Source organism: Streptopelia decaocto (assembly GCF_964273445.1).
Source record: "Streptopelia decaocto genome assembly, chromosome: 7".
Lineage (NCBI taxonomy): Eukaryota > Metazoa > Chordata > Aves > Columbiformes > Columbidae > Streptopelia > Streptopelia decaocto.
Window position 1 is genome coordinate 5,652,833 of NC_138661.1, and position 20,321 is coordinate 5,673,153.

The 20,321-nt window shown below is 44.7% G+C and overlaps 1 long non-coding RNA gene across 1 annotated transcript in view; it reads left to right on the forward strand.

Moving 5' to 3' along the window:
* LOC309442664 overlaps positions 1 to 20,321 on the forward strand; it is a 43,558-nt gene that overhangs the window by 14,030 nt on the left and 9,207 nt on the right. Inside the window, exon 2 of the long non-coding RNA XR_014184646.1 lies at positions 3,197 to 3,301. This is a non-coding gene — a long non-coding RNA (uncharacterized lncRNA). The remainder of the gene's footprint in view (positions 1 to 3,196; positions 3,302 to 20,321) is intronic.

A 20,321-nucleotide genomic window follows, 5' to 3' on the forward strand; every position in this document is an offset into this window, starting at 1 on the left:
ATTGTGTAAGGGAATAAATGAACATCAGCGAGGACATGAGCTCGTGCAGCCCGTCAGCCCTGGAAATGTCCCTGGAAAAGGCCCACGGTCCTTTTATTTGACATCTGCCAGGTTTACATCCATCTCAGGGCACGTCTGCCAGGATGCTGAAGCCCGGGAAGAGGCAGCCTGGCTTATTAATTTTAAGCGCACTTGAGATGCTGTAGCATGAAAAGCTATCATCATGAAAGCGCTCAGCAGCATGTAATCAGTGCCCGGCCCTACAAAGAGACCTCTGTTGTGCTCAAGCTTCTCCAAAGGCCAGTTACAATCTACATTATTTATGTGGAAAAGTGTTATTAGCTGGGTTTCCTTTATTTTCTTTTTTTCATGGCAGGATTTTAAGGGAGTTCTTTGTAAGGAGTGCTCTGGGACTTTCTCTCTGTTTCCTGGTGAGAGCAGATTTTTTATTTATTTACATTTTTTTTTACTGAATATTTCAAATACCAGGAAGCGATATAATGTGAAAGCCAAGCCAGTCAATGCGTAATTGTGTCACCAGTCTAGCTGGTGTGAAGAACGATATTTTCTGTGTTATTACGGGAGCCTGGGAACTTTAAGAGTTTACCTTTTAACAGCCAAGGCTGATACCCTTGATGGCACAGGTTTGTAATAAATTAGACCTAGAAATAGATATTGGCAAAAAGGACCTCCCAAATTATTTGTTAAAAAAAAATAAAGAAAATAAAAAAGGAAGATCTCTCCTGCAGCTAGATCATTCATTGCAGAAATTAGTGTGGATTTTCTCAGCCACTGCGGTAGCTGTGCCTGTGCATTGGGTTTGTGGAGTGCAGAGATTTAAGGGACTTTCCCCTGCATGGCAGCTGATTGTTCTGGAAGTAACTCATTGAAGACAAAAGACAGAAAACGGGCCAACCCGCCAGTTTTGGGGTAATTCGGAGCAGGTCCACAGTTGATCCACTTGAGCTCAGCAATCCCTTAAAGCATGTTTTCACACTAACACTGAATTACCTGCAAACCGTGTTCTATGGAAGTAGGACCTCGTGCTCCCACAGAAGCCAGGAGAGAAGGAAAGCATCTGCTAAAGATCTGCTGGACAGCACTGGACTTAATATATAAGTGCATTAACTCATTAGCGCCTTGATTCATCAGGCATTTGGAATAAATGATGGTAAGAACCGGGCACTGGATTTACTGGGGGACTAATGCAGCCCTGTCACCGCAGGACAGTGGTGCTTTGCATCTCGAGGTGCAGCCCAGTGTCCTGCTGAACTGGACCCTGCACCAGGCCCAGTCTGGCTGTGGTCCGACATATCTCTGTACCATTTTCTCCAGCCCTGGCATACATCAGGATTTTTTTCTGCTGTGATTTTTACCCCTCATTTTCTGCAAATATTTACAGCATTAGTTCCAAATTAGCCTTTCTGTCTTTTGTAATGCATAGAATGAGCTTCTCATTGAATATTCAGAATTTTAAGCAAAAAGCTGTGTCCAGTATTTGCTGTAAATATGTATAAATGCTTATTGGATCTTTCCCAGTAGCACCTGTTTCTTCTGATGAGCCCTATGATACGGAAGAAAAATGCAAACAGGAGCCTTCTAAATGAAATGGCAAATTTAGCCCGTGTAACGTACAGAATACTAATGAGCAATCTGAGGGAGCTGCGGCGCGTTCATGCATTACTGAACACCGAACAATGACCTTGCTCAAATGTGCGAGGGAAGGGAGTCCTTGCACTTGAGAACAAATAGATGACTCTGATTAAACTACAGCCACCTCACCTCCCTGGGGACCTTCATAGCCAAGCGTGTCAAGATTAAAGAGCTTTTGCTTCCAGCAAGCACCTGAATTCAGCTCACACCCTGCAGTGATTTTGTACCAAACCCTCCATTTTCCTGCAACCCCCATCAAACCCCACCAGTGCCTCCTTGTCACAGTACCTTAGGTGAGCTCTTGTATTAATAAAAATATCAGATTGGCACTCTGTGCCCTCCTGCAGCCTCAAGCTGGTCAATTATTCTGCTTTAATTACCCCCTTAAATGTGCTTTTTATAGGTGTGGGCCTTCGCTGCGTTTACAGTTAATAAAGCAATGAAGTGATGCAGTGATAAATTACTCTTGTGTTTAAGGTGGGGAATGGACATGACAAGTGCAGGTGAGGATTCTGAGAAGTTTAGTGCTGCACTTCAGATAAAGAGTTTCCACTCCCCCACCCCCCTGAATGTCTTTGTCTCTCCTTTGGTTTTTCAGCAATTTTGATGTTTTAGCATAAGTTCGTCTTTTATTATGTGACTGAATATGAAAATGCTGAAAGTGTCTTTGTTCAGTAGGTTAATTTTCTTCCTGATGATTAAAAGGAGACAATCATTTAAGACAGCAGAATAAAAATCACACTTGGGAATTTCACTAGACCAAGAAAGAGAGTGGAGGGTTTTTAATAAGGGGCTGTCTAATTTGGATTTCTTTCTTTTTAAATAGAACATGGAAACTGCTTTCCATTATATAAGTTCAATAATAGCATCTTTTAAATCTCATTTTCATATTTAATCATTTGCTTAATACCCGTGCTGGGTCTTTCTGCAGTTCCAGCATGAGCCCAAAATCCAATACAGAGATATTTTCTGCAGTGGTGTCCTATGGAAAAAACAGCTATTACATCTTGTAGCCATGATTGCTGTTCCTCTGTACTGGGAGAACAGAAAGATGAAGAGCAGAGGATATGCTGGCATGACAGACGGTGGGGTATGCAATGGGGTCTGAATCACATGTGGACTTGAAGCATCTGCAAAATGACAGGTACCTCTGGGCCAGGGAGGGATTTCCCTCCACATGGCATCAGCAAACCCCTCTGTGCAACGTCCACAGCCCAGGGTTCACCGCTGCAACAGTTCAGGGGACTCTTGTGCTTACCCTGAGGTTCCTCCACCTTGTTGCTGGTCACCTTTTAATTCAAGCCAATATTCAGGCTAGCAGTCATGCTGCATATGAAAAATAACTCCCAAAACACAGTTTTCTGGGGCCAAATGGTCAAAAGCTTAGTGTAATATATTACAGATTTTTTTTAATTGCTTCTCGCCTCCTTCTCTATGCTCTTGGGTGCAGCCAGACCCTGTTTCTGTGGGTTTAGGGTTTTTTTAGTCATTTTATGTTTTGTTTTTTTTTTTTTTTGTTTACTTGTTTGTTTTTTTTCTCCAGAGTGCTGAAGATCAGAAACATTCCTGCCCTGGAAAAAAGCAACATTCACTGTGCTTCAGTGGATGAGAATCCTGCCCATACTCATGAAGACCTGAGATAAAACAGGTAAGGAGACTTTTGGGTGCTCTTATGGGGCAGACCAAGGAAATTCAGGAGCAGAACCCTGTGGAGACCTTTCCTCTCTGGGTCTCCCAGTGCTGTCATGGTCCCACAGCCTGTCCTTGTATCTGGGTGATGTCCTCAGCTCCTGGTGACAGCCTGGAGCCCTCCAGTCCTGATCAATCCCCGGAGTCCCATGGGTGGGGTTTGTTGTGCTTTACTAGAGTTGGTATGGGATGGATGGATGGATGGATGGATGGATGGATGGATGGATGGATGGTTGGATGGATGGTTGGATGAAGAGACATCTTCAGCACTGGTGGTGTGTGCCAGCCACCAGAGGCATTAACCCCTCATAGCCACACTCTGCATCTCCCTCTGTGCACAGCTGGAAACCCTCTTAGAAAACTTGTTAAAGTAAGTGAAAGCCAGGCTACCCTGGAGCAAAAAGAGCTCCCTTAGAAACAACATTTGATTTGTAACCCCTCCCTCCCCCGAGCGCTGCTCAAAGCAGCCCTGTGTTATAGGTAAGGATGTGGCTGAGCAGCTAGTGAAAATATGTAAAGCTGCAGAAAATAAATGGGCTAGATCTGTAATAACTCTCAGTGCTGCTGCTGGCCTCTCGAAACAGCCATTTCATCACCACACACTGCCGTGCGCCTCCTGACATTTACATACACAGCTTTCCATGGTGTGCGGGGAGTGGTTGGGGTGCAAAAGAAGCCCTGAATGGGCAGTATGTGAAATACAGACAGCTTGCAGAGAAGGTGAAATATGTGAAATGGGGGTAAAAAACATTTCTCATACAAGCCTCGCCTTGCAAATGTGGGCAGGGTGTTTAAGCAGGTTATGACAGCAGGGAGAGCTACTCCCATGCCCACCACGGCCCCGTCCCCTCTCACCTTGGCTCTGTGGCATCCTGCTTCACACGGCTGCATGTGATGATTAAGTGCATCCCATAAGGATCACCTAGTCCAACTCTCTGCTCCTTGCAGGACTACCTAAAACTAAACCATATGACTAATAGTGTTGTCCAGACACTCCTTGAACTCTGACAGGCTTGGTACCATTACCATGTCCCTGGGGAGCCTGTTCCAATGCTCAACCATCCACCTTTTCCTAATGCCCAGTCTGTCTACTTGTCTGTTTCTCTCTGCAGTGACATTAGAAGGTGGTGTCTTCTCTCTTTCCAGCTCTATGTAGTTTGAGCCCTGGCAACTCCTTTTTGCCCCCACAATAGCACCTCAAACCTCTTGCTTTTCCCACTACAAATTAGGAAATTCAGATTTTTCCTGTGTGCTTCGCTCTTCACCTGCCTTTTGTACTCTGCAAGGTTTCCATGCATTCATCTCCAGGGTCTCAGCTCAGCTTGGCATGTAGGAACAAGAGCTTCCCATCATGCGAGCTGCAGATACGCATGGTGACCTTCAAACAAAGACATGATGAATCCTTCAGCCTGTGTCCTCACTGCTTGGGAGGCTTTGAAGGGAGCAGACGCTAAACAGGCACTGGGCTGCTGGCCAGCCTGCACTTAACCATGCAAATGTCGTGATGGACCATGATTCTGGCTGTGGGAAGGCGCCACTTTTCCCAGAATAATGATGTCTCCTGCTGGATAGCACAAAATAATCTTGTCTGACAGTGTGTGTTGTCCTTGGTCCACCCCAAGAGATCAGCCTATGGTGGTTGTTGATCCTACATAGCAAAGGCAATCAGGAGGGAGGCAGCAGAGCTGGAAAGTCATTGCCTGGAAAACTGGAGGCCACACGGTGGGGCATGTGTAGGGAACTGAGGAATAGCCATTTTCCTTCACTTTTCCTCAGACTCCCAAGCAATGTCCTAAACTCTTGGAGGATGGACAGAGGCGGGAATATGATGTGGGTAGATTGGCCTTTCTGGCCCTGTCTGGTTTGGGACACAAGATCCAGATCTGGAGGCAGCTCGATGCCCTTTCCTTGGAGGAAGCAGTCTCTTACCCAAGGCCACACTTCACTCCCCACAACTTCATAAGGATTTCTGGCATCTCCTCAAAGGGCAAAACAAAGCTCGCCACCTGTCGGTGCTGCTGTACCCTGTCACACACATCACTGTCTCTGTTCAGCCCCCCAGCACCTCTGCTCTCGGTGACACATCACCAGCCTTGTCTGCATGTGTCTGCACCAATTCAAACGCTCACGTCATGTCAGTCATGCCTAAATCCTCTGAATCTCTCCTTGCCTGGTTGCAGGCAGTCGTAGCAGCTGTATTGGGTTGGGTGAGAAGCACACAGAACTCTGAAAAAGTACACCTTGATTTACCTCCAACCACAGCCAGCAGCAGATGCCTGGGGAAAAGACAGCAGGACAAAACTTGCATATAGTGATAACTCTCCAATAGATTCTTCCACTGCTTTGCAATGCAGAGAATTCACAGGTCAAAGCTGGTGTCTTTGTATTTAACAGACCTTGAGGGCTTTGTCTCCTATGAAAATGGCTCAGATATTGCTTAAGCAAAGGACATTTCCAGCCATCGCTATGCCCCAGGGTGAGGAGCACCACAGTTAAACCCATAATGCCTGACAAAGCTACTTTTGGTTTTTTTGGTGACTATTTGTTGGTGCTGTTTTTATCTGCCACTGATAATTTCATGGGCTGACCCTCAGCTTTTGCAATATGTGGGGTAGTGAGTAAAACCTACCCGTTCACTTCCATTGCGTCATTAGTGAAGTTTGATTGCTCCTTTTTCTCCTGTTCTGGGGTTAACGGGGCCATGTCTCCATCTCCTGGTAATGAGCAGCTTCTGTACCTTCCAACCTGCTGGTCACCCCTCTCTGCACCATAACTGGTTTCCTGTTGTCTTGCTGACATAGTGAAAGGCAAATAAATACAATATTCGAGATGGAGGCCTGTCATAGTCTTATGTTGCTTTCTAGTGAGGATTTCTGGCTTATTCTCTATTCCTGATCAAACATTTCTCAGTTCTTGCCAGGGGTTTTCTGACAGCTACCAGCCTCAGCGCTGATGTTTCCATCCTGCTGTCTGCTGTAGCTGCCTGTTTGCCTTTACAGTGTCTCTTACACATTAGTTTAATGTTTTATCTTTGCAGCTGAGATTTCTTATGCAGTGAGTTCCCCGAAATCTTCTGCTGAGTGGTAGTTCTTAGCTGAAGTAAGCGACAGGATCAGTTTAGGTGACGTGCCCATCTCCAAGCATCATTGGCAAAGAGTGTAGGAGATGCATAGCCCAAGTCTTGACAGTGTCAACCTGAAGTCCCTAAAGCACCAGGTTAACTGCCTGAGAATCAACTGCATACATTGTCCAAAGGCTTTGCAGAAAATTAGTTGAAGATTTAGACAAATGGACAATACCATGACTAATGTGAGGTTATGTTGGCTCCTGTAGAACTAACTGAAAGTGTTGCCAGCTGGATACAAGAAAGGAAAAGTAATACTGAATAATTTATTTTTAAATAAAACACACATATGTTGCAAAGTGACTGGATTAAAGCTTTTGGGACTTGGGGAATTTTGTGGAATGCGTGTGAAATTCAAAATGTGTAGTGTGCTGAGTTGAAGATTAGGTTGTTTGCAACTTTGATATTTCTTAGCTCTCCCTCACCTGCCTTCCCATGGCCCTGGGCAGTTTAAGCTGCGTTATCAGATGTGCGCTGGACATGTCTGATGAATGCCAAGATCTCACGGTTTGAGCAGACAGCTACTGCTCTGATCTGAATCACTGCAGACTTTGAACAGGCCGTGTTTGAGCTGAAAGTGGGTGGTCTGAGTTGTCTGCAGACAGTCTAACTCGAGAGGGATCTTATTGCTGGAGCATATCTAACACCATATATCAAAAGTTACTTTGATTCTTATCAATATTCTGGAGGCAAAACTTCAAAATATGCCATTAAAACAAAGAGGCATGACTGATCTTTGTAAGAACTCTTGGGAATTTATTGTTCTCCTAAAGTCAAACAACCTAGGAACAGAAAATATATTTTCTGAGTAGATATCTAGGTTAAAGCAACTTCCTCTGTAAAAAAAAGCAAAACAAATCAAAAACCTTTGGCAAGTCTAATTCTTCAGACCTTCCTGACGTTTCTCTGGTTGCACTGAGCAGCGTCCTTAATGCAGATCTCACAGTGCAGTTGAAAATGACCTCCAGCAAGAGACAATTTCTTCAGTAAACAGCCAGCAAACACCCTATTAAAGAAAGTATCCTCATTCCTTAAATGACACGCAATCTAAAATAATGGGTTTGTGCTGGCTTTGTTTCTAGGTGATGTACATTCTAAGCCTAAGGGCATTTTCCAGAAAGAGGGGGGAGCACGGATGGTCAGAGGGTAGATACCCAGCAATGTAAATCCACAAAGGTTGCTATTTTATGCTCATTTGTATTAGCTGAAGATAATATAACTTCCTGACCCACCTACATCAGACACTTGTGTTGTGTTTGTAGCATTCTGATGCTTGAAAATGTCTGTGAAAAGGGATAGTTTTATCATGCAGGAAAGGGCAAGGAAAAGGAAAACTTTGCTGGGAGTTCTGTGCTCCCCTGAACTCTTACTTCTTTTGCTCAGGTCAGTTGGAAATCTCTCAGTGAAAACTCAACAGCCAGTAGGTTAAAGGCACTAATACTTAAACTTTTTGTTTGTTTATTTTATTGGAAGGAAAGGCGTAATCGATGGTGGTAGGGAAAATGCATAAAAGCTCTTTCAAAACTCACCAATCATGTTTCAAAAACCTGGGGCACAGACTGGACATCACCACCCTTTACTGGATTAGTCTTAAAATATTGATGGGGCAAAGTCTCTGCAAGTGCTTTGGAATGCAACCAGCAGCTCCCTGACTGCAGCTGTATCAACTGGTATTTACATGTGCATGGCAGAGGGCAAAACGTGATTTAGTTCACTTTTCAACCCTCTGAATGTTTTTAAGACATAATGCTTAAATATTTTTACACAGTCTTGTGTTGGAGACAGGCTTCTCAAAAAAAAATTATTGTCCCTGTGTAATTACTCATTACAAAGCATAATGTAATTTTGCAGACAACAAGCACTTTATTTTTTTTTTTTTTTTTCAATTTCACATTAATTCCATTGGCCGAAAGTCCAGGTCTGTGTTTTTGTAACTGGGCTTTTACCAGGAATAGAATATCTCCTGTAGAAATGTTGTTAACTTGCTGGCATTATAAGCATTTCCTTCTCCACAGTTTTGCTGTGAAAGAGCTGGTAGATTTACACAAGCTGAACACACTTTCCTAGTGATACGGTTTTCCTGGTGATAGTATTTCCTAGAGGGTGCAGGCTTGTCTCTTTGGTTTACACAGTTTTCTGCCAGTGAGGAAAAACATATACGTCTGTGTCCATCAACTTATACAAAGAACGGCTGTTTTAGCCCCTGTAGAGATATTTTCCCCTTGAACAGGATTGTTTGGTCTTGCCTTGACTGCTAAATTTTTTTAATATATTTTTTTTTTAACCCCAGGGGAATCAGTGCTCATCCAATATCCTGAGGTAAAAACACAAATGAGACAGTAAAACTAATGCATCCTGTGAGATAAATTTGCAGAGGTCAACTTCAAGGGGGAACACAGTGCTGACCTTGGTGAGTTTACCCACAGTAAAACTCAAGTTCTCTGTCTTGGCTGTGTTGTTTACCTAAAGAGAGCTGCTGGTCATTAGTTACCTTTCAGTAAAAAGAAACATAACTGTTTTTTAGTAGTGAAGAAAAGTCTTTGGAGATCTGACAAAACTTCAGAGTTTGGGTGTATTGTCAGAATTTAAAATAAAGTGGAGATTCCACTGCTTTTAACTGAGAGCAACTTCAGCAGAAATGTGTTTGGGAGATATTGTGCTGGCTGAACCATCCCTCCTTGGCCAAATCCATTGCTTCTCTGCCCCACTTCACCACCCTTCCTTGGGCAACTTCACAGGTGGAACTGGACCTGGAGCTGGAGATCTTTAAGTCCACTGCCTATTGAATTCCCATGCATCCAGAAGGACACATCTGCTAAAATGAGTCAATCTGGATTATTTCAGTAGTAGAATGTGAGTTATCATAGAACTGTAGAATAGTTTGGGTTAGAAGGAACCTTTAAGACATCTAGCCCAACCCCCTGCCATGAGCAGGGACATCTTCACCAGCTCAGGTTGCTCAGAGACTCGTCCAGCCTGGCCTGGGATGTCTCCAGGGATGGTTCATCCACCACCTCTCTGGCCAACCTGGGCCAGGCTCTCACCACCCTCAGTGTCAAAAATTTCTTCCTCATGTCCAGCCTGAATCTCCCCTCCTTTAGTTTAAAACCATCACCCCTTGTCCTGTCGCAACAGGCCCTGCTGAAAAATCTGTCCCCATCTTTCTTACAGGCCCCTTTTAAGTATAGAAAGGCTGCAATAATGTCTCCTTGGAGCCTTCTCTTCTCCAGGCTGAGGAGAAGAGCTAGACATGGCATTTAGAGATCCAAAGGTGATGGTTGCTTGGGCTGGGAAAAGAGCTGCGAGACTTAGCCACGGTTCACTCCAGTCAAACTTAGACCTGTCCTGTGAACAAAGCAGAGAATGGCTGCATTCTTTTTTTTCTTTCTTTCTTTTTTTTCTGCCCTGGGGTCAGTAAAAGTGACACTGTCAATGGTTTTGCATTATTCTGAGCGGCTTCATTTTAAAGCATGTGTGCAGGGTGTTTTGCTGCTCTCCTTTGAATTCCGCGGGACAAGACGGGGTCGGTGGGACCGGTGCTGAGGCACTGATGGGGCCGTTAGCACGTCTGGGAGCGCAATGCTGGGAGGGACATGGAAAGCAAGTACCGATGGAGATTACTTTAAATAAAAAAGCAGAGTGGAGACAGGCCCGAAACCACACTGCAAAGGTCCTTGGGGAGCAGTAATAATTCCTCTTACTGGCCAAAGGCCACTTCCTGCTGGTCTGTGCAAACAGCCCCAGGACACTAGCAGGGTCCTCAGGCATCTGAGGAGAAGGGGGATTTGGCACTGGTCACGCTGTGCTTGTGAGCAGGTCTAAAAAGGTGACCCATCCTCTGCAAAGGAGGGTTTACACGAGCCCTGTCTGCTTTATTTGCAAATCCCCAATGCGGCTGCAGCTCTCGGCACCACACCCAGGAATTAGAAACTGGGCTGAACCCCAAGGTTTTTGTCTCCAACATTAAGGACGATTGGAAGACAGGCTCTTAGCCACAGAAGAGCTCTCTCCTTCCCATCCAGTCGCCCCACCAGTGTAAAAATCTAAACATGCTCAGCTGTTTTGTTTTGCAGTGATAATAACATTTCAAGCCAGAAGAAGGGTTTGCTCTTAAAAAAAAAAAAAATAAAAAAATAAAAAGAACTTTAGAAAATGAACTTTTGAAAGAATGAGCTTTTTCAAATTATATAAGTTGCTTCCTATAAACCTGGCCTGGAAAAAGTAACTGTTCCCCAAGGGAGTTAAGTGTTTGAGACGGTCCTGACCTCTCCCTCCATGTAATGTGTATGTAAGAAGGGCTTTCACCAGGTGTTGTTTGTTTAAATAGATTTCTGGTGACGGCATGGTTATGTATGACCTTTGGGGATGGGATTGATAAGGAAGGAGCAATTAAAACAAAACCCTGAAAGCAGATATGGAGACCCATCAGGAAGCCAGGGATGCAGATGAAAGGCCATTGGTCCCACAGCTCTGACAAAAGCCAAGGGAAAGACTCACGTGGGCTGCGAGATGGCTGAAAGATTCTGGTACTTCTGGGAAAAGACAGACATGCGAGTCAGTCCTGGGATTTCAGCTGCATGGTTTTGGTAAAAGTACAATGATATCAGGATACCTGCCTACATTTCCAGTTTTGTTGACTCATCAGAAACAACCCAAAGACATTAAGTGTGACCAAATCAGAAACAGCTATAGCAATTTATTGATGATTTTGAGGTAGGGAGGTTCAACAGATGGGAAATTGGCAGAGAACAGGCAACATGCACAAGGCAGCCTTGGAGATCTGTGACAGAGAGGCTGTTTATGTATATCTTAACCTACAAGTGAATGTCCTAGATGCTAGAACATCCTTTTACTCCAACATGAGGCCTCGAGCCTCTGTTTCTTCTGTACTAGGGCTGCTGCAAGAGCCGAACAGTTAATCTTCATCCATTACTTATTACATTTTGTTTAATTAGTTTACATGGTTTGCTGCCTCATTATGGGGTCAATCATCCTTGAGGTCTCTCTAAGTACTGTCCCCTGGGATTTCAGGTCAGGCCCTTCCCCTCCCAGGCACCATTCCTCACTTGCTCACAAGCCCAGGGTACCACCACCCTTCTGTTACCTCTGTTGTGAATCTGGTTGGTTTTGAGCTTGGGAAAAGGTTTTGCATTGAAGCCTAGGGCATCAACTGATGAAAAGTGACTCAGAAACCACTATGGCTCATAATCGTTCTGCCCTACGTGTCCCGTGTGGGTGGGAGATAAGGGCAAGGTGATCTGCCAGTCAGTCAGGGGCCAACGGGAAGAGATAGAGACATTCCTCTTCTGTTTCCCTCTTCAGAGGTGCTTGGTTGGATTTCCCTCCTTTTTATGTAGGTGATGAATTTTTTTTTGTCTGTTCAGTGAGAAACAAATCAGTAGGAACATTATCTTGGAGGCATCTACCCCTCTTTTGAATGTGGTTAAAATTGGCAAGCTGATTCAAAAGTTTGAGGGTGGAGAGGAACCAACAGCCTGTATCCTCATATAAACCTTATTTCCTGACATAGTAATGGGTTCTACACCTTCTGCATAAACTTAACCTTCTCTTGCTGTGTGTCAGGCAGCAAATTGCTTTCAGCAAGTAACGAACTCATAAATTCATGTCCTGCCCTAGTATGTTGAAGGGACTCCTCCTTCACTCTCCATCTCTTTTTGCCACTCTCACCATCGCTCACCCAAGCATGCTGTGCCTTCCAGGGTCTTGAAGGTCTGAGGTCTCCTTTGATCCAAGGCTTAGCTTGAGGAAGAATAGCTGACTTCACCTGGGATGTGTCCAGCCATTGTTATCTTCATGCCTTTGAAGCTGCCTATCTGCAGTGCGCTTCTCCATACCGTTGTTTTTACTCCTCCAAGTCCTTTTAACAGCCCCTTCACAACTGCCTTTGCCTCCACCCCAGGCATTTGGCAGCACAAAATCAAACAGGGAAATGGAGTCGCCCATATTGTTAATTAAATATTCCCGCTCCATCCCATGGGTTGGAGACACTGGCTTTAGGAGGAAGAGTTGCTGGCTGTGATGAAGGCTGTTTTCATTTGCCCAGCATCCCACCAGCTCTTTCCCATGAGGCACATTGCAGCCGCCTGCCATGTCCCCAGGGCTGAGAGTGTTGTACAAAACCAGAACAGCTATCATGCTGGTTGGAAACGAGCCCAGGTGAAAATCCCTGCTTCAAATAGCTCTGAGCTTTGGAGAGAAGTTTTAACGTTGGATCAAGAACTGACTAATAAGAGGTTTGTTGTTTTTTTTTCCTGAATGCCTTTATCCTCTGCTCATGGCCAGGCTACCTGGGCCTGTAGCAGTGATAAAAAAAGCAATACCTGCGAAACACTGAGGTATTCAAAAGCTGATCAGGATAATGTGGATGTTGAACTTGAATATTTCATTATCAACCCAACAACAGTATTGGGATGATCTTTGCAGAAGGACAATCGTTATAGAGGATTACGGTTCATTTTAAGGTCTAGGTGAAATCGCAAAGTGAGTGGTGTTTAGCTGGGAATAAGTAAATGAATTCTTCTTTCAATTTGCCCTTTGCTCAGGACAAGTGGTTGAGCCTCCCCTCTCTGACCTCACTTATTGAAAACGTAGCATTGTTTAAAGCCATAGGGAGTTCATTAGAGTTGTCTGTCTCTGGGTGACTAAAGATTAAGGTGTGCATACATTAGATGAAACAAAATCCATCAGGCCAAGGAGAGAAAATAAAGCGGGCTGTATTCACTACAGCTGAGTACAATTGTGTGCTGCCACACACCAGTGAATATGGCCTGGATCTCTCACATCTGATTCTGCACAGAAATAATTCAGGAATGAATATGGGATCTATTTGTATGTCAGCCTGCGGAACTCTTAAGCGTGACTCCCGGCAGAGGTTACTTGGAATGGAGCCCTCGAAGCCCCACTGAGATTCCCATTGAGATACATATAGACCATTGTGTATTGCACATTAATGCAGAGTAATTATGTCGTACTGGAAACCTTTCAAGTCAGCATTCATCATTCAGAAATCGTCTTAAACCAGTTTGTGCTGCTCTTGTGCTTGAAAGTGAATTGTGCGAAATTGGCAGCCATAACCACCACTGCAACTGAGCGTATAAAAGCCCTTTCATTGTGGAGTTAGTGGTTTTACTGTAACTTCCCTGTCTCATCAATAAGCACCATAATTCACTGCAAAAATCTATAAATCCTGGAACGTCCTGAGCCTTTGGCTTGCTGAGCATGAGTGACTCCAGCCTGAGCTGTGGTGGGGTCATTTCCCCACGTCCCAAGGGTACCATCAGCAGGCAGAGAGCAAGCCTGGACAGAGAGTCCCCTGGAAGCTGGTCCAGACTGCACTTTCCAGGTGGTGCGGCTGCGTTTGCTGGGTGGGAGCAGGGCGGTAGGAGGAACGTCATCCTCAGCAGCAGTTCTCTAGCTGAGCTAATATAGAGGCAAGCAGGCATTTGCAAATATCATGCTGGGCAAATTCTCCAGGGCCTCTGTCACAGCTGCAACATGAGAGAGATGATAATGAATATCTTGTCTGTTCTGTGGCCTTTCGGGCTGTTCCTGAGTTTGTGGCAGGATTACAGTATGCAAAGAGCAAGCCTCCAGCCTTGCGCACCAAATTAGGTGGTAAAAATAATTGTGAAGCAATTTGTGGCTCAGTTTCATTATGTTGTTTTTTCTTTCTTTAGGAGCTGCAGTATGCTGCAGGCACATGAGAATAGCATTAAAAATACTTTGGAAAAAAATATTTAGAAATAAAGAACTTTGAAGATTTTGGTTGGTGAAGATCTTCCAGCTTAATCCGGTTTGAAATCCAGTTAGAATCATAGAATGTCGTGAGTTGGAAGGGACCCACAAAGATCATTGAGTCCAACTCCTGTCCCTGCACAGGACAACCCCACAGTTCACACCATGTGTCTCAGGGTGTTGTCCAGTCTCTTCTTGAACACTGTCAGGCTTGGGGCCGTGACACCTCCCTGGGGAGCCTGTTCCAGTGTCCAGCACCCTCTGGGTGAAGAACCTTTTCCTCATGTCCAACCTAAACCTCCCCTGGCCCATCTTTCTGCCATTCCCTCGGGTTCTGTCACTGGTCACTAAAGAGAAGAGATCAGCAGCTGCCCTTCTGTGTTCTGTGTTATTTCAACATCTGGCACAGCAAGGAAGAAGTACCCAGGTTGCTAGTGGTGGGAAGGAGCAAAATAAAAATAAAACCCTTTGAAACTTCTGGAGAAAACACCATGCCCCCTAAATTCAATGGCAAAACCTTCACAGATCTCATTATAGCCAGATTTTCACCAGCCTTCGATTTTAGTGGAGCTGCCCACATGCTTACAGCAGTGTCTTAACAAGCTTTTGCAAACTTGGAGCCTTAACTCATGGTCCCAGATGCTGGAGGTGGGAAAGATATATTAGTGCAGCTTTTTGCCATGTGGAAGGCTGTTCTCTACATGACATTAATTGCTCTCTGCCTAGCTTAATAGGAGTCTGCTTTCAGCAGCCGAATATAACCATGTAATCGGAAGAATTTCTGTTTATTGTTAAAATGTTTTCATGCCTAGAAAATGAGGACTTCTGGAGTGTGTCTGATGGCAACACGATATGGGCGTTAGAAGCAAGCGCAAATGTCTGGAGTGCTGAGCTGTGATTTGCTCTGCAGCCACCCCATGCCCTGCTCTGCGATCAGCTGCTGCTGATGTAGAATTTAATTTCAGATTAAGGAGCCTAAGGCAACAAGGACTTTTCATTATAAGTGAGGAAATAGCGTGCCAGTTATGCTGCCTGCTCGCATGTGCTTTGTGTGTATGAGCACACAAGCATAACCATCCGTCATGATGGGAAATGATGAGCAGCTGGGACGTGTCCTCAGCACATGCATGACTCCTGCAGTGAGGGTGATTTGTCAGACATTTTACTGCTTTCCCACAGCAGGGATGGCACAGAAATGGCATCGGTAACGTCCTTCTTCCCAGGATAATCCCATGCCAGCTGTCCACATCACCCCCCACACCTACTGTCACGGCATGCCGTGCAAGGAAGGAAAGGACAGTCCGTCCTTTGGAGTAGCAGCTTTAGGATGCTGTCAGCTTTGGCCATGACTCTGGCACTCAGCATGCCCTCTGGTCCTCTCCACCCCAGGAGGTTGTCCCATGTGTTTTGCACAGGGAGAGGGCTTCAGGGCAGTACGATGTCATTCTAGAGAGGGACTTTCTTCAGGAACCATCTCACAGGTGCCTTCACCTCTTGCAAGGAGCTGTGCTGGAGAAAGCTGAGCTCAACAAAAGACACCTTTCCCTCCCACCCAAAACTCTACTGCTTATGCTTTTAAATTGGGCAGCACATTCTCGGTCAAATTAACTGGTGCTCAGCTGGTTCATCTTGCCTAAACACTCCCACACCCCAAGCCCCAGACTAGGGTCCACTGGGTCTCACCTGGATCTAATTAGTGCTGGAAGAAAATGAAAACAATACATTTGAGAAGCTGTGTCAGAAACAGGCAGTTTTCAAAGGTTCTTTTTGCCTACAGGTGTTCAGTGAAGAAAGCCACCATGCTGGAACCTCAGGCTGTGTGCCAGGGGACACATCTGCAGCGTGTCCCCACTCTAAGCATCACGATGAGTGGTTCCTACAGCACCTGGTGGCTGAGCTGCAGTGGCGGCAAGGACGTAAGTACTGCAGGCATCCCGTGAACTGACCGGCCTGGGCTTTATTTATTTATTTTTCAGTAAGTGCATCTGAGCCAGGAAAGTTACTGGTTTGGCTGCTTCTCCCTTCACCCCTGAGTGTTTTTTTCATCTTCAGGCAGCCACCTGTGTGCGGGGCACAAGGGACTCAGTAAGGAGTAAAAAGCACTGATTTTTTTTTTTCCATTGCACCCTGCACGTTTCCAAGGGGCGACCTCTCCCCTCTGCAAAGGTTCAATGCAGCTCTTATGCACTGGATCTGCAAAAAAGCAGTAAATACAGCACAGAAGCATGCTTTGTGTGCTCTCCTGCCCCAGAAAAGTGTTGTAGAGCTACTAGAGTTTCAAAGCTTCCTCCGATAGGACGTTTCACTCCCCAAGGGATTTTGGGCACCATGAAGCCTAGCTAACTCAGCAAATGTATTTACTTTTGTGAACCAGAGAGCCACAAGGCAGGAATTCACAGCAAGCCCAACTTCTTAGCACAGAACCAATAATGTTATGAGCAACTCAAGGCAGCTGTGAACAAGGGTTTCTTTTATAGGCAGGAAAGTGTAATGCAAAGTGATTCTCGGCCACAGGAAAAGGGAAAATCGCCCAGGTAAATGTGCAGTGGGAACTGCAAACTGGATTCTTTCTGAAAAGTTTAATAATTCTGTGTTATCCTGTGAAAGCTTTCCGGTATTATGAGTAATGACCCCCTCCCCTGTCCCTCCATGTTAAAGTAAGTTGATTGCAGAGATTACAGAATGCAATGGCTGCAGAATGTATCTATAGGTTTTGTTATTTAGAGGTTTTTGGTGATGGTGTTTTTTTGTTTGTTTGTTTTGGGGATTTTTTCGTGACGAGTCTGAGCTGGATGCTCACCCTGGGTTTGCAGCCCCACTGACACACATATTTTGTTCAAAAAATTCTAGCAAATATAATGCCGAATTAGAAAGTTAGTGTGCCAAAATGCTGCAGGAGATGTTTGGCTGTTCCTCAGGAACTGATTCTCCAGATCAGCTCTTCAAGTGTGAGGATTTTCCCTTCCAGCCAACCCAGCACAGTGGCATTGCTAAATGAAATTACAAGGGATCACCAGCACAAGGAAAAGAATATATATTGTTCTCTGAATAAAGAGCTGTAGCATACTGCCTTGTCAGACTGGAGTAAAAATCCACCTATCAGGGAAATAGCAACATTAGGCTATTTTCTGAATATTAAGTGACACCAGTGCTACCTTGAATTTAATTAAAAATACATGCAATTGCTTTATATTTTTTCTAGCTGTTTGAGAAGAGTTTGGGTGTAAATCAAGTGTTTCCCAGAGACCTGAGAGACACCAGCAAAAGTCCTGGCGCTGCTTCCATCCTGCAGGGAGGGTAAAAGTGGAGGTCGCGTCCTGAAGGGCTGGTGCTGAGTTATCAGGAGGGGGAGCTCTGACCACACAACCCAGCTACAAGTCCCAGATTTCTGCCCGTATTTTCAGTTCCTGCTGGTCTGTATTGGCTTGTGCATTAGTGCATTAGTGCCCATTCCCATCTCACTCTGATTTATACACCTGCAATAAAGATCTTTGCATCACCGTCATTCATTCATGGAAATGAGATTCCCCCCTATGGCACTTCTGGGGTTCCCCAGGAGACATCGCAGAATATGGTACCTGGTAGGGGGACCTTTCCCTGTCACAGCACAAAGCATCAGTCCCTGTGGCCCTCTCTGTGTTTATGGTGTACTGGGGAAGCTTTTCATAAGCAGTTGTTCTTGATGGAAGTTTTTAACACTTTGCATCTGTAACGCTGAACAAAAAGTGTCTTGCAGAATGCTTTTGAGAAAAAAAAAAAATAAAATCCAGTCATTTAAGTTCATATAAAAAGACTGCAATGAATATAAATGCATTTTTAAATGCATGTAATAAAGGAATATTACAGAAAAAGCAGAATATTGAGGACTAGCTATTAGCTGCTAGGATCCTGCTGATCAATAGGTATCAATCTTCATGACAGGGCAGAACAGGGCAGAAAATGGTGAATAGAGATTTTCACCATCATACTAATTTCTGCAGCACCTGATGGTTTCCCAGTGTCCTGATTAATTTAGCCTCATGGCTTCCTGAGGTGCCAAGTGCTCTGAAGGGAACGAAAGGCACAGCCTAACGTGCCACTTTAATCTTAGGCTTGAAGCTTCTTCCTTGGCTTAGATACCTTTAAAACTGATCCCCAGTGTCTGAGCAGGGCAGTGTAGCCTCGAGATATTGGCCATCTCTGTATGCATCTGTGTTAGAGGAAAACGAGGCACTTTGGAGACTTTGTTGACATTCATTTACAGCAGATGATTTGAGAAATGTCAACAGCTCAACATATGTAGGCAACTGTGCTCCGTTTCTTCTGCCAGTGCTTCTTGTGTTCGGGGCCGTGGTGGTTCAGCACTTTCTGAACAGAAAAACTATAGCAAAATTTGCCCAAACAGTGACACCTTCCCAAAGCAGGCTCCTCTAGGACCTGTCCATGCTGCCACACAAATACCTGCCCAAGAAAATGAATATAAAAGGGAACTGTGTCAGGATTAGTTTCAGCCCATCCTCTTTAAGAATATACTTATATATCCCAGGGTATTTATCGTGAAGAGAAAGTGTCACAAGGTTCAAACCTCTAAGGGTTGGGTTGCAGGGAGAATGCCAAGGAAGAATGGATCCTGCCCTGTCCCAGACTGTCCTGGTGCTGGCTGGGGCCACTATGCCCAGATATGTTTCATTCCTTCTGCAAGCTGATGTGCCAATTAAACAGAGAGGCATGAGATAGATTCATCTCGTAAAACTGCTGGGCTCTGAAATGAAGCCCAGCCGGGGAGGTGACGGTGAAAAGGAGTTTGAAATACGTTGCCTGTCCCTGCTCTAAAATATGCTTCCAGTTGCAAAGTGTTTTGTTTCCTCAGCCTCTTTCTAGGCCACAACCTGGCTCGTGTTTCCTTGTGCTGGGTTTTTCCTTTCCAAGTGATTCAGTCATTGTTTCCACTCCAGAAGTTTCTCTGATGGGGAGAAATTTCCCATTCTGAAGCATTTTTGCTCTCTGTGGATTAAGCACAGTCCCAGCTCCTTGTATATTCCAGGTCTGTGGGTGAACGATGAACACTCCTAACCAAGATTTAATAAAAACTAAAAGTGCTCACAGTGGCAGCAAAAGCCGCTGGAACCAGACAGCTCCCTTGCATTTCTAAATACTCTCTTAATGCTGAGGAGTGTTGCAAAAGTTGATGCTCTTTTTTTTGGAAATCAACAATGGCATTTCTCCACTTCTGGTTGCTGTCAAGAATATCCCTGTAAGCACAGGAGCAAGGCCAATCCCAGCACTTAGTTCCTGCTGGACGTGCTGGAGTTTACCTCCCTCCCAGTAGCAGCGATGACTGTTCACAGGGTTGCAAATTCCCCCTGGAAGCTTTTAAAAATCCAGTGTCAAATATTGTGCAAATACAAACCAAAGAGGTTTATTTGACATGGAATATCAATTTCTTTCCCCACAGCTGGCTTTGTGTGGTGGTCTGAAATATTACTTGCAATATTATGAGATCCAAAGGGATCTTCCAATTGATGATGTCCCTTTAAAATGACTTTCAAAAATCCTTTTAAAGTAGATGGCAGAATTTTAATACCGCCCGCAGAGTTCAGCATGTATCAGTGTCACTGTTCCCGCGCAGCTGTAAAAAACCCTCTCCATCTGGACTTCAAAAGATTTAACTTTAAAAAGGCAAAACAGCAAACCCCTCATCATTAACCGGGAACCATTTGTAATAGAGATCTATGAAATTAAAGAGCGCTCATGTTAAATGACTTCCATCCAATATGTATGGCACATTAGATTTGTTACACTTTGGGAAATCATGATATTACTAGGCAGAAATGTAAAAATCCCTCATAAAAGAACACACACACATGAAAACCCAGCTTCTTGTGGCATTTCTCTTTGAAGCTGCTCTGGCTCGGTGCCAATGAGATCTGTCACAGACCGATCTGCAGCCGCCGTACACTCTCGCCGCATTGCTGGACCTCATCTGCTAATAGAGCCGGGTGGACTTAATGCTGAGATTGGAATCAGTGTGCTTGTCTCTCTCGTGCTGTTATGATTGGTAGGGCATTTTCAGGCTCAAAATTATTTTCTTTTATTTTTTTTTCTCTTCTTTTTATTCAAT